The sequence below is a fragment of the Tamandua tetradactyla genome, chromosome 12 (genome assembly GCF_023851605.1).
Source record: "Tamandua tetradactyla isolate mTamTet1 chromosome 12, mTamTet1.pri, whole genome shotgun sequence".
Lineage (NCBI taxonomy): Eukaryota > Metazoa > Chordata > Mammalia > Pilosa > Myrmecophagidae > Tamandua > Tamandua tetradactyla.
In genome coordinates, this window is record NC_135338.1 from 65,056,977 (window position 1) to 65,068,661 (window position 11,685).

General features: G+C 56.8%; 1 long non-coding RNA gene across 2 annotated transcripts; it reads left to right on the forward strand.

Moving 5' to 3' along the window:
• The first annotated feature begins 1,632 nt into the window (after positions 1-1,632).
• On the forward strand, positions 1,633-6,481 carry LOC143652250 (uncharacterized). Of its 2 annotated transcripts, none has more exons than XR_013160530.1 (3): positions 1,633-1,956; positions 2,458-2,612; positions 6,348-6,481. It is a non-coding gene; the product is annotated as an uncharacterized LOC143652250 (long non-coding RNA). The 2 variants fall into 2 exon arrangements; XR_013160529.1 differs by having other exon boundaries at positions 1,634-1,956; positions 6,356-6,481.
• The last annotated feature ends 5,204 nt before the right edge of the window (positions 6,482-11,685 follow it).

An 11,685-nucleotide genomic window follows, 5' to 3' on the forward strand; every position in this document is an offset into this window, starting at 1 on the left:
CTAGGGACAGTGTAACCTGAGGACATTTTATTCTGCCTGGAGAGCCTGAATCCCCAGGCCTCTGAGCTCATACAGCCCCAAGGGTAGCCAGGCTTTGTACTCAGCTTGGGGCTCCTGAGCCGTCTTGCCTCTCAACTGCCTCCTTCAGTCTACCCTCTTCTGACCTTGGCCAGCACCAGTCCTGAGCCTGAGGCCACACTGACATGAGACTGGGACTTCTCCAAAGGAATTTTCAGAGAATGTGTGTGACAACACGGAATGCAAGGAAAGAAGCACGGCAGCCTCCTGCTGGGAAGTGGGCGCAGCTTGAAGGGCCTGGGGTAGCGCTGGATGTGGGGGGAGGCCTCGGTGCAATCCCCAGACTTTTCCCCCACCTCCAGCTTTTCAGGGACCTGCTTCTTAGTCTGGGAGTCCCCAGGGGGCACCAGACACTGGCATTCTTCACAACTAGAGACCTAGGAGAGATTATTGGCCCCTCTCTCCAGCTGCGTGCCCGTGAGTAGGTTCCCAGGCCACCAAGTCTCTGTGACCCTCTGCAGCATGCGTTGAGAACTTCTATCTCACGGGGCTGTGAGCTCACAAAAAGGACATAGCTGCACCCGGGACACCCACTGAGGAGCCCTGGACAGTCACCTCATGCCCCCAGCCTCACCTGGCTTCATCTTGAGTTGTGCCTGTGCCCCCATCTCTGGATTTTTCTTACTCTGTGTTGGAGGCTGGTGGGCATAGCAGCCCAGGCCAGTTGGAAGGGCTCGGTGCCTTTGAGTGTAACTGGCCAGCTGGGTGCCTCATGGCCCCAGGTCACAGAGGGGAGGCCAGAGCTGGCGGTCTAAATGGCTGAGCAGAGGTCTTCCTGGAGGAGGTGCCCAGACCAGCCCATCTGCTGTGTATGAACCTGCAATATCCGCTTCTGCTATTTTCTGTGCCCCTCCCTTCCCAAGCACCATCCCTCTCCACATCAGAGCCCCAGTGGCTCCACCGCAGGTTGGGACAGGCTGGAATCTGTTCTTCTTGGATTTTCCCTGAGTTCCTTTCCTAGGATGCTCATAGTGGAATCCCCCCATGAAGAGGTAGGGCTGCCCCTTCTGAGAAGGCTCAGGGACTCACCCGACGAAATGTCTTTGGCCAAGTGCATCTCCTGCTTTCTGGCAGGCCTGCCTCCCCCATTCGTGGCTCAAGTTCACCTCCACACATTTACTCAGGCTCTGACCCCTGGCCCGAATGCTACCCGTCCTTGCCACTCAGTGTCACCCTGTCTGTCCTCTGGGGCCATGCTCCCTCTGGCCAGCCCCGAAGCCCTTGGAAATGCAGCATGGCTTGCAGCATTTCCCCTCCCTGTTCCCTAGAAGGCCCCACCCCCACCCCAGAACTGACCCACCTTGCTACCCTCCTGGCCCTCAGCTGCAGGCAGGACATGGCGGGGGGCCTGAGGCGAACCCAATGGGTAGGTCTGGTGCCCACCCCTGCCCGGGAGGGGGCGTCCTTCTGCGCCACAGTTCTGTGGGCACAGTGGGCTGGGTGCTCCCCCGTACGGGAGCCAGTTCTCTCTGATCTGTGTGACCACAGTAGGGGGGGCAGTCCCAGCTTTGACCAGCCCTATGGCTTGACCTCTGGCATGCTGTCCTCCCCTCGCTCCCCTCCTCTAGCCCTGGCCCTCCCCCTTGTTTCCAACCCTCAGTCTAATCCCTGGATTATCCGAATCAAAAGTCAGAGTGAATATTACTGGAATGGAAAGGGGATCGAGTATTTCTGAAAGTGAAACTGTCAGGGAAGGAAGAGAAGGGTGGGGCCGGTGGGCGCGGGCCGCAAACAGAACCGAGAAGTTACAGTTGTTTGTCACTCGCTGAGACTGCTGCAGTGGCACCAAGGCCCTGGCCCGGCTCTTAGTGTCCCGCTCAGGCAGCTCCCCCACGCAGCCTGTTCTACTGGCGAGCCAGGGCCTCATCCACTTAGCAGGTATGTTCCTGGCAGGTGGGATGGGTTGGGGAGGAGGGCAGGGACTGCAGGGGGTGAAGATGTTTCTGTTTTTGCCAGTGGCCTTCGGGCTAAGGGCTTTTGAGGCCAGGCTGACTATGATGGAGTGACAGCTTGGATGTCAGGGAACACGTGCACACACACACATACAGATACACACACATGTAAAAGCAGATAGACAGATGGACATCCACAGATTGACAGGGAGAACCTCTTGCAGGCCCTTGGAGGCACACAACCAAAAGCACAGAGTCACATATGTATGGAAGACACACTCAGGCCAATGCACAGATGTGCGTGCGAGCCACGCAAAGATATGGACACACACATGAGCTCACACTAAATGTGGGTCTCACTCATCTGTCTCCCTGGGGCTCTCGCTGTGCATTGGTCAGTCTGGGAGCTGGGGCAGGCAAAAATCCTGTCGTGTGGGGCTCCTCCTCAAGTGGCAGAGATACCCCAGACCCTACAAATGCCCTTCAGCCACAGGAGAATCCCCAGGCTTGGACCAGGTCCAGGGCATGGGACGCTGATCAAGGAAGACTTCTTGGAGGAGGAACAACTTCTGCTGAGCCTCGAGGGACTTGACAGCTGGATATGATGAAGGGAGGTCCTTCAGGGAGATGTTCATGGCCATGGTGAGAACATACACCCTTGTTTTGCTCTCATTTCCAAGAGACTTCCAGGTTGTAAGGGACGACTGCAAGGGAAGTCTGTATTTTGCCGGGAGGCCCCTGATGCTCTTTGGAGATAATCCAAGGGGGTCAGGGAGACCACTGTCAGGTGGCTGGGTGGGATCAGGTGATTGGGGGTTGACAGGTGGAGAGAGGAGGGGACATGGGCTGGGCAGGAGGATGGTCACGGTAGGGGAAGTGACCTGCCTCCTGGACTGGGGCTGAAGAAGAGGGCACGAAGGGAGGGACAGCTTCCTTCCTTCCTGCTGCTCAAGTCTGACAGCTTATGGGGGCCTGGGTAGGAGCTCCCAGTGACTGCATCTGCTGGGTGGTATCGCTGCCCCACCCTGGAGCCTCAGCTGAGCCAGAGAGATTGGGCCCTGGGTCGGGGGTTCAGGGCCTTGAAGTTCAGCCAGCTCTGAGCCCCAGGCTGGGAGTTGAGGTCAAAAGTGGGGACACTGGGGACAGAGAGACAGAGGGATAATGGGATCCAGCCCATCAGCCAGAGGTCATGCTGGGTGGCAAGGTGAGCAGGGGTCTCAGCCTGATAGGCACCCGCGTGGCCCTGGCCAGGGCAGTCGAAGAGGGGGATCCTAAGGGTGGTCAGCTCGTCCCTTCTTCAATGGGGTGATGAGGAGAGAGGTGGTGGGTAGAGGGAGGCTCCCAGGCCCAGCCAGGAAGCAACTTGTCTGCAGGGATGGTCCTGAGTGGCTGCTGAGCAGATGGGTGAGAGCAGGTGGTGCATGCAGGCCAAGAGACACTGGAGGTGAGGGTGCACATGCCCGGAGCCTGAAACCTAGGTCAGATTTGGAAAGTACAGAAAGCAGGCATAAGGGGTATGGCTCTGGTCAAGGCAGGGAGGCTGGACTTTCAGGGGACAGAGAGGAGACTGGAGAGGTTGGGTGTCAGGGAGAACCAGGAGGGATGGTGGGGAAAGTTTAGTCCAGAAAGGGAGGGCTCTGAATGCCAGGTGGTGGCAGGGCTTGGCCTGAGGGCAGAGGGTGCCATGCAAGGGTTTAAAGCAGGGGAAGTTCCCACTGGGCTAATGCTTCGGGAAGGTCAAGGAAGGCTTAGGAAGGTGCTGGGAGCAGGGTCAAGGTGGTGTGGCCGGCAGAGTAGGGGCTGACTGGGGACCTCAGTGGCCCTTTGGGGCAGCTCTGGTTTGAGACAAGGGTGGTGAGGCAGCCTGGGGGATGGCTAAGTTTGTGACCTCTCAAGGGACCCAGTGGCCCAGCTGCCCCTCCTTACCGCATAATCTGCCTCTAGGATTCCTGGGAGAAGTGCTTCCAGCAGTTGCCGGATCCCACTCCTGGCATCTGGGAATCGCCACCCCGGGCCCCTCTGCCAGGAGAAAAGGTGTCACAGACAGTGATCAGGGAGACACAGGCCAGGGGAACCTTGGCTCCTGGATTTCCAGGAGGACCCCTGAGCTGTGTGACCTGAGGCAAGACCCTAAGCCCCAGTTTCGGCATCTAGGAAACTGGGTGGGTGACACCCTGTAATCTTGTGTCCACATGGACCTGATCTGTGCCGGGCTTTTCCGGGCCACAGTGGGAGCCTACCGGCCGGAACCATTCTCTTCACCCCCACTCCCGCCGCTGCTGGGGTGTCAGACCGTGTGTCTAGTGCTGAGAGGGACCCCAGAAGAGAGAGGACAGCGGAGGCCAGTACAGCGGTTCCCGAGCCCGTGTTCCCTGCCGTGTGTGAGTGGGGTCAAATTGAGCAGGGCCATGTGCCCCGGTATCAGGGGAAGGCAGTGGTCAGGGACCCTCAGGGGGGCCTTGCTCCAGCTGCTCCCTGTGTCCTCCTGTAGCCCCAAGGACGGGGGACTTTGGCTGACCCTAGTGAGGGTCATTTCACCCAGGCAAACAGGTCTGGTGTCCACTGTCACCCAGGGATTGGGTGCTGGCTTCGTCCTGATCCTTGAATTAAGGTGATGCAGGGAGGGAGCAGAGAATCTTGGGTCAATGACCCCCTTCGATCGTTGGATCCTCCAAGCACAGTGGGATAAGGGGAGGTGCCAGCAGGTCTGGAATGTTCCTTTTTCTCCTAGCCCCAGCTTAACCTAAAGTCAGAAAAGGAAACACCGGGGTCCTCTGGGTGGAAGGATGTGGGAGTGAAGCCCTAGTCGGGGTCCAGGCAGCAGACGTCGGTAGCTCAGGCAGTGGGGAGGATGGGGAGGGCAAACTCTGCCCAGCACCCCATGCCCTTGGGCCCCCCCCTGCACTCCCTGAGGGGTAGGGGTCTGGGCAACACCACACAGTGGCTAGGGATGGGGGAGGCAGCATTGGGAGTCTTCCCCAAACCCCAAGTTAAATATAGACCTGGGGCCCTTTCTGCCACCTTCCTACTGTCCACGGGAAGCTGGGGGCGACCTTGCTTGTCACCCTGTGGCCTGACCCGGGCTCTGCCTCTGCTGTTTCTGCCACAGTCCAGGGAAGGGGATGGACACCCACAGGGGATCCTTCTTTGTGCTCCACCCTGAGTGGAAACAATAGGCCTGTTCGGATAAAGTGGGGGTGAGCTGAGGACTGTGGAGGATGGTGAAGGGAGTGGGAGCTGTATATAAGACCATAGGAGCCCAAGTCCTGGAGGTCCTGCGTGTGGCTGCCGGGCCCAGCCCCCATCCATGGGCTCTGGGTTTGGGCTGAGCCCCAGAAGCTGCATGTTTAACTACCCCCTCCAATTCTGTTGAGGAGGGGCATGCAGCAGAGATTGTCCCAGAGGGCTACGTGAGGAGTCGGGCGGGGTGGGGGGGCATCTGGAGCAGTACCTGTTGGGAGTGTCAGCAAAGCTTTCTATTGGCTGCCCACACCTTAGCACTCAGCTGGGGCTTGGCCTAAAGAAGGCTCCAGCCATGAGTACTGTCTGGTGACATTTCCCTTTTGACAGCTTGGTGGCCGCTTCCTCCAGGAGACCTTCCCTGATCAAGCCCCTGGGCCCCGCCTGGCCCCAAAGTTCTCTCCTGAGTTTCTGCATCTGGTCCCTAGGGCCGGGCACCACCTGTACCACCAGCCCCCCCAGGCCTCCTAAGTCTTGTTTTCACCCTCAGCTGTCCTGTCACCAAGTTACCATTGCCCCAGATACTGACCTCTGGGCCCGAGCTGCCGAGCTCCCAGGACCCGATCCAACAGTCGCGTCCAACACGGGGTCCCTGACCTGTGAGCGGCGCCCACTGCGAGGACACTGCGCAGCCCAGCCTGAGCACCTTTCGGCGGGCTTTCTCCTGGGGAAACCAACAGGCTTCGATTGGGGACGGTGCCGAGGACCTGGGCCTATTCTGGCGCAGCTCCCACTTATTCCAGTCCTTCCGACGGGCCCGGGACCAGGGTGTGGTTGCCGTGGAAGTTCAGGTTCCCGCTGCCCCTGCGGTGGCCCCCAGCCCCTGGGCATCCTTGAGGGGCATGGACGGGGTCAGCTGGCAGGCATCTCCTGGTGTCGGGTCTGAGGAACTGGGATCAGAATCAGGTGAGAACCTCACAAACAGCACTGAGCAGGGGGGGAAACTGAGGCCAGGCCATGGAGCAGCAGAGTCCTGGCCTCCCAGTCCCTCCTGATATGGATCAAATGCATTGTTCTCTGCCCAGTGTGCATAACAGCCAATCCATGGCACCCGGGTTTCACCCGGAGAAAGAATTTATTGCTATGGAAGGAGAACAAATGGCCCATCAGACTAAAATCTGTCTAAAATTCTGATAGTTTTATAGTTTCAACAGATGCATGCAGAGGAAGCATTTTGGAGAAAGAGAGATTCAGAGAGAGCAGAGCAGAACGACACAGCCATGAGAAGCAGAGTCCAACAGCCAGCGACATTTGGAGATGAAGAAGGAAAATGCCTCCCGGGGAGCTTCATGAAACCGGAAGCCAGGAGAAGAAGCTCGCAGATGATGACACCATATTCGCCATGTGCCCTTCCAGATGAGAGAGAAACTCTGACTGTGTTCGCTACACACCCTTACACTTGAGAAAGAAACCCTGAACTTCATCAGCCTTCCTGAACCAAGGTATCTTTCCCTGGATGCCTTAAATTGGACATTTCTATAGACTTGTTTTAATTGGGATATTTTCTTGGCCTTGGAAGTGTGAATTAGCAACTTATAAAAATTCCCCTTTTTAAACGCCAAAAACAAAAACAAAAACAAAAACGACGTAATGGAGAGACTGCAGGGAAGGGCCTGAAAATGTAGAGCTGTGTTCCAGTAGCCATGTGTCTTGAACATGATTGTATAATCATACAGCTTTCACAATGTGACTGTGTGACTGTGAAAACCTTGTGTCTGATGCTCCTTTTATCTACCTTATCAACAGAGGAGTAAAACATATGGAATAAAGATGAATAATAGGGGGAACAAACGTTAAAATTAATTTAGATGGAAATGCTGGTGATTGATGAGGGGGAGTGGTGGGCGGTATGGTATATATGAATTTTTTTCTGTTGTCTTTTTATTTCTTTTTCTGAATAGATGCAAATGTTCCAAGAAATGATCACCATGATGAATATGCAAGTATGTGATGATATTGTGAATTACTGATTATGTTTGTAGAACAGAATGATCAAAAGTTAACAATGTTTGCGTTTGGTCGGTTTTGTATTTTTAAAAAAACAAATAATTAAAAAATGAGAGATGGACAATGTATAGAAAGTGTGTGTGTTGAGATTTTTCTCCATAAAAAAATAAAAGTAGGTGTAGTGGGGGGAAAAATAGGATAGTGAGCACAGTGGCTCCAGATGATGTCATTAGAGGTGATTAATCACTGAGCACGGGCAGATGGTTCCATGCTTGGTCACAGAACATTCCTAAGAAAACGGTGGTCTTAGATGATAGGCATGACTTTAGAATTCTAATGCGGTAAAGGTCACATATAGGCTAAAGTTTAAGCCCCTGTGCATGGCAGGCCAGTTTTGGTTAGTCGTAGCTCCATCTAGTAAGAGAACAGGCTTTGGGGAGGGTTCCCTCATTAATAAACATTAGGCGCTGTGTTTTGTGATCATAAGACTCTAATGTAAAACAGGTATGGGGGTACAAGTGGGGCCAGTCACAAGGTTTGGCAATCACAAGCTAAAGGTCAGCACAGCTCGGTTCAGTCATTCTAGGTATTTCCTTCTGGGTATTCTACAATGTACTAAAAAATAAGAGTCATCGATATAGAAATGTATTATTTGTTGAATCTTAATTTATTGTTATATCTCCACCCTCCACATGAGCACTCATTGGGGAGATGAGAAGAGTGAGGCTCAGAAGTGCAGAGAAGATGGCACTGAACCCAGATCTGCATGACTCCAAGAGCTCTGGCCTCTGCACAGCCCAAACTGCCTTCCACAGTGGGGAGGGCTGCCCATACCAGGGCTATGGCAAGGCGCTGGCATTCTCTGATCAGAGGGTCACAGGGGTACAGGGGCTGCCTAGAGGGGAGGTCTGGGTGGCTGCTCAGAGGAATAGCCACTGAGGTGGGTTCTGAAGGAGTTCTGCGCAGGAGGCAAAAGGCTGCTGGGCCTGGAGAGAGGTGAAAGGAGTAGGGACTGCTGCTGAAGCGGGCACTAGGGCAGGAGCCTGGGCAAGGAAGGAAACGCCTAGCCTGAGCTCTGACCCATTAGACCTGTAGTAGAGCTGCGTATAAGGTTACTAGGTCCGGCTCAGCCGAACTGGGTGCCAGGGTTGGGAGGCCTGGGCTGGCCAGTGCTGGGAGCCTCAGGGTCCATCTTCTTGCCAACTGCTGATCTAAATTGCTGTTTTCAGCTAGGCTTGGGGGCTGGTGTTCTGCCATTTCAAAGATGAGTCCAAGGGAGGGTTCTTGGCTGGTGGGGGCAGTGTTGTTCCTGGAGCAGGTCTTGAGATGTGTGCTGGGACCAGGGGACAGGAAGCTCCGCTCAGGCTCAGGCATCACAGCCCCCCCAGACTCCCACTGCAGCCTGCGGAGGCGGGGGGGGGGGGGGGTGGTGAAGCAGGAGTGGGGAGGGAGTGAGGTGGGGGTGGGGGAACATTTCACAGGGGCAGGGCCAGGACTTGCTGACATGGGAGATGCAGGGTGAGGGAGATGGAGGAAACACGGATGCCTTTGGATTCCCGGTATGGCAGGTGGGGGGTGGGGTCATGGTGATACTTGTGGAGATTTAACTCTCACCAGGCAGCAATTACCCATTTTAAAGACAACTGAACCAAGGTCCCACCGCTGAAAGACAGCCGAGCCCAGTCCGAACCCCAGGCCAGTCTGCCACCCAAGCCAAAGATATTCCCACAGTCTCACTCTGCCCAGCCCAGAGAGGCTGATTTCAAGAATGGGGTCCAGGTGGTGCTGGCTTCTCTTGGGGGCCGGGGGTCAGCACCTGAGCCAGGGCAGGCGGCTGGTACCCAGGTTACGGCAGGAGCTTACGACCCAACATGGAGCTCCTCGGTGTAAACAACTCCTGACTGGGGTGGGGGTGTCCCAGGACCTGCTGCCAGATGCCGGGGGGACTGGAATCTGTGTCTCTGAGGGTCCAGCCGGAGCGACATACCTCTGCGGGAAAGGCCGGAGTCCCGTGGCTCCTGGAGGGTGGGGAGGGGCCTCAACTGAGGGGCTTTCATCCAGAAGGGTCCTGAGTCCTGGGGCTGGGCAGTGGGGTTGGGTGGTCAGACCAGTGTGTGTGGGGGCTGGGGGGACAGAGCCGCCGGGAGGCCCCAAGCCCATCTAGACCCCCAGAGCTTCAGGCTGCCCCCACGAGCCTGCTGGAGGGGGAGTGAGGGGGCGGGACCAGAGACTGGAGCCCAGCCCCACACCTTCCAGACCTCACCCCCGGTAGGTGCAGGGTGACCCCGGGAATACCCATCAGCACGTGTCCTACAGCTGCCCCTGAGATTCCTGCAGAAGAAATGGTCGTCAGTGCCTCTCAGATGCTCGTCTCAGGGAAACTGAGTCTCAGAGGGAGGTGCTGCCCCTGCTTGGTGCCACAGCCGGTTAGGGCCGAGGCTGGAACGCCTGGAGCCGGCTCTGCCCTGAGGAATTTGCAGCTCTGGGGTCTACCTGAAGGCTGTGAAGCCTGGCCACCGCAGAGCCCTTGGACACACAAGCGTGGACGTTAAGGGTCTTTGTCCCCACACTTCCTCCTTCTGCTGCAGGTTCTCTATGAGATGATTTGCAGTCTTACTGCCCATTCCATAGTAACAACAACCCACCTTATGGAGGGTGAGCTAAGGCTTGGAGCAAAAGTGCCTCGCCTGAGCTCATGCAGCCCCCATGGGTAGCCAGGCTTTGTACTCAGCTTGGGGCTCCTGAGCTGCCTTGCCTCCCAACCGCTTCCTTCACTGTATGCTCTCCTGAACTTGGCCAGCACCAGTCCTGTGCCTGAGGCCACACTGACATGAGGCTGGGACTTCTCTAAAGGAATTTTTTAGAGAATGTGTGTGTGACAACACAGAATACAAGGAAAGAAGCACGGCAGCTTCCTGCTGGGAAGTGGGCGCAGCTTGAAGGGCCTGGGGTAGCGCTGGATGTTGGCGGGAGGCCTCGGTGCAATCCCCAGACTTTTCCCCCACCTCCAGCTCTTCAGGGACCTGCTTCTTAGTCTGGGAGCCCCCAGGGGGCACCAGGGACCGGAATTCCTCTGAGCTAGGGACCTAGGATAGATTACTGGCCCCTTTCTCCAGCTGCGTGCCCGTGAGCAGGTTCCCAGGCCACCGAGTCTCAGTGACCCTCTGCAGCATGGGTTGAGAACTTCTATCTCACGGGGCCGGGAGCTCCCAAAAAGACAGAGCTGCTCCCGGGACACCCACTGAGGAGCCCTGGACAGTCACCTCATCCCCCCAGCCTCACCTGGCTTCATCTTGAGTTGTGCCTGTCCCTCCCATCTCTGGATCTTTCTGACACTGTGTTGGAGGCTGGTGGGCAGAGCAGCCTGGGCCAGTGGGAAGGGCTCGGTGCCTTTGAGTGTAACTGGCCAGCTGGGTGCCTCCCCAGGTCACAGAGGGGAGGCCAGGGCTGGTGGTCTAAATGGCTGAGCAGAGGTCTTCCTGGAGGAGGTGCCCAGACAGGCTCATCTGCTGTGTGCGAGCCTGCAGAATCCGTTCCCTTTCCAAGCACCATCCCTCTCCACATCACAGCCCCAGTGGCTCCACCGCAGGTTGGGACAGGCTGGGATCTGTTCTTGGATTTTTCCTGAGTTCCTTTCCTAGGACACTCATAGTGGAATCCCCCCATGAAGAGGTAGAGCTGCCCCTTCTGAGAAGGCTCCGGGACTCACCCCACAAAGTGTCTTTGGCCAGGTGCACCTCCTGCTTTCTGGCAGGCCTGCATTCCCCATTTGAGGCTCAAGTCCACCTCCACACATTTGCTCAGGCCCTGACCCCTGCCCCAAATGCCACCCCTCCTTGCCACTCAGTGTCACCCTGTCTGTCCTCTGGGGCCACGCTCCCTCTGTCCAGCACCTGAAGCCCTTGGAAATGTCCAATGGCTTGCAGTATTTCTCCTCCGTGTTCCCTAGACGCCCTACCCCCACCCCCAGGACAGACCCTCCTTGCTACTCTTCTGGCCCTCAGCTCCAGGCAGGACATGGTAGGGGGTCTGGGGTGAATGTGTAGGCCTGGTGTCCGCCCCTGCCCGGGAGGGCGAGTCCTTGTGTGCTCCAGCTCTGTGGGCACAGTGGGCTGGGTGCTCCCCCAGGCCGGTGCCAGTTCCCTCTGACCTGTGTGACCACAGGAAGGTTGTCCACAGGAGGCGGGAGCTGTCCCGGCTTAGACCACCCCATGGCCTTGACCTCCGGCATGCTGTCCTCCCCTTGCTCCCCTCCTCTGGCCCCTGGCCCTCCCCGTTGGTTCCTGACCCTCAGTGTGAGCCCTGGATTATCAGAATCAAAGGTCAGAGTGAATGTCAGTAGAATGGAAAGGGGATTGAGTATTTCTGAAAGTGAAACTATTGGGGAAGGAAGAGAAGGGTGGGGATGGTGGGCGTGGGTCCCGAACAGAGCTTGGAAGTCACAGTTGTTTGTCACTCGCTGTGGCTGCTGCAGTGGCACCAAGGCCCTGGCCCAGCTCCTAGGGTCCCTCTCAGGCAGCTCCCCCAG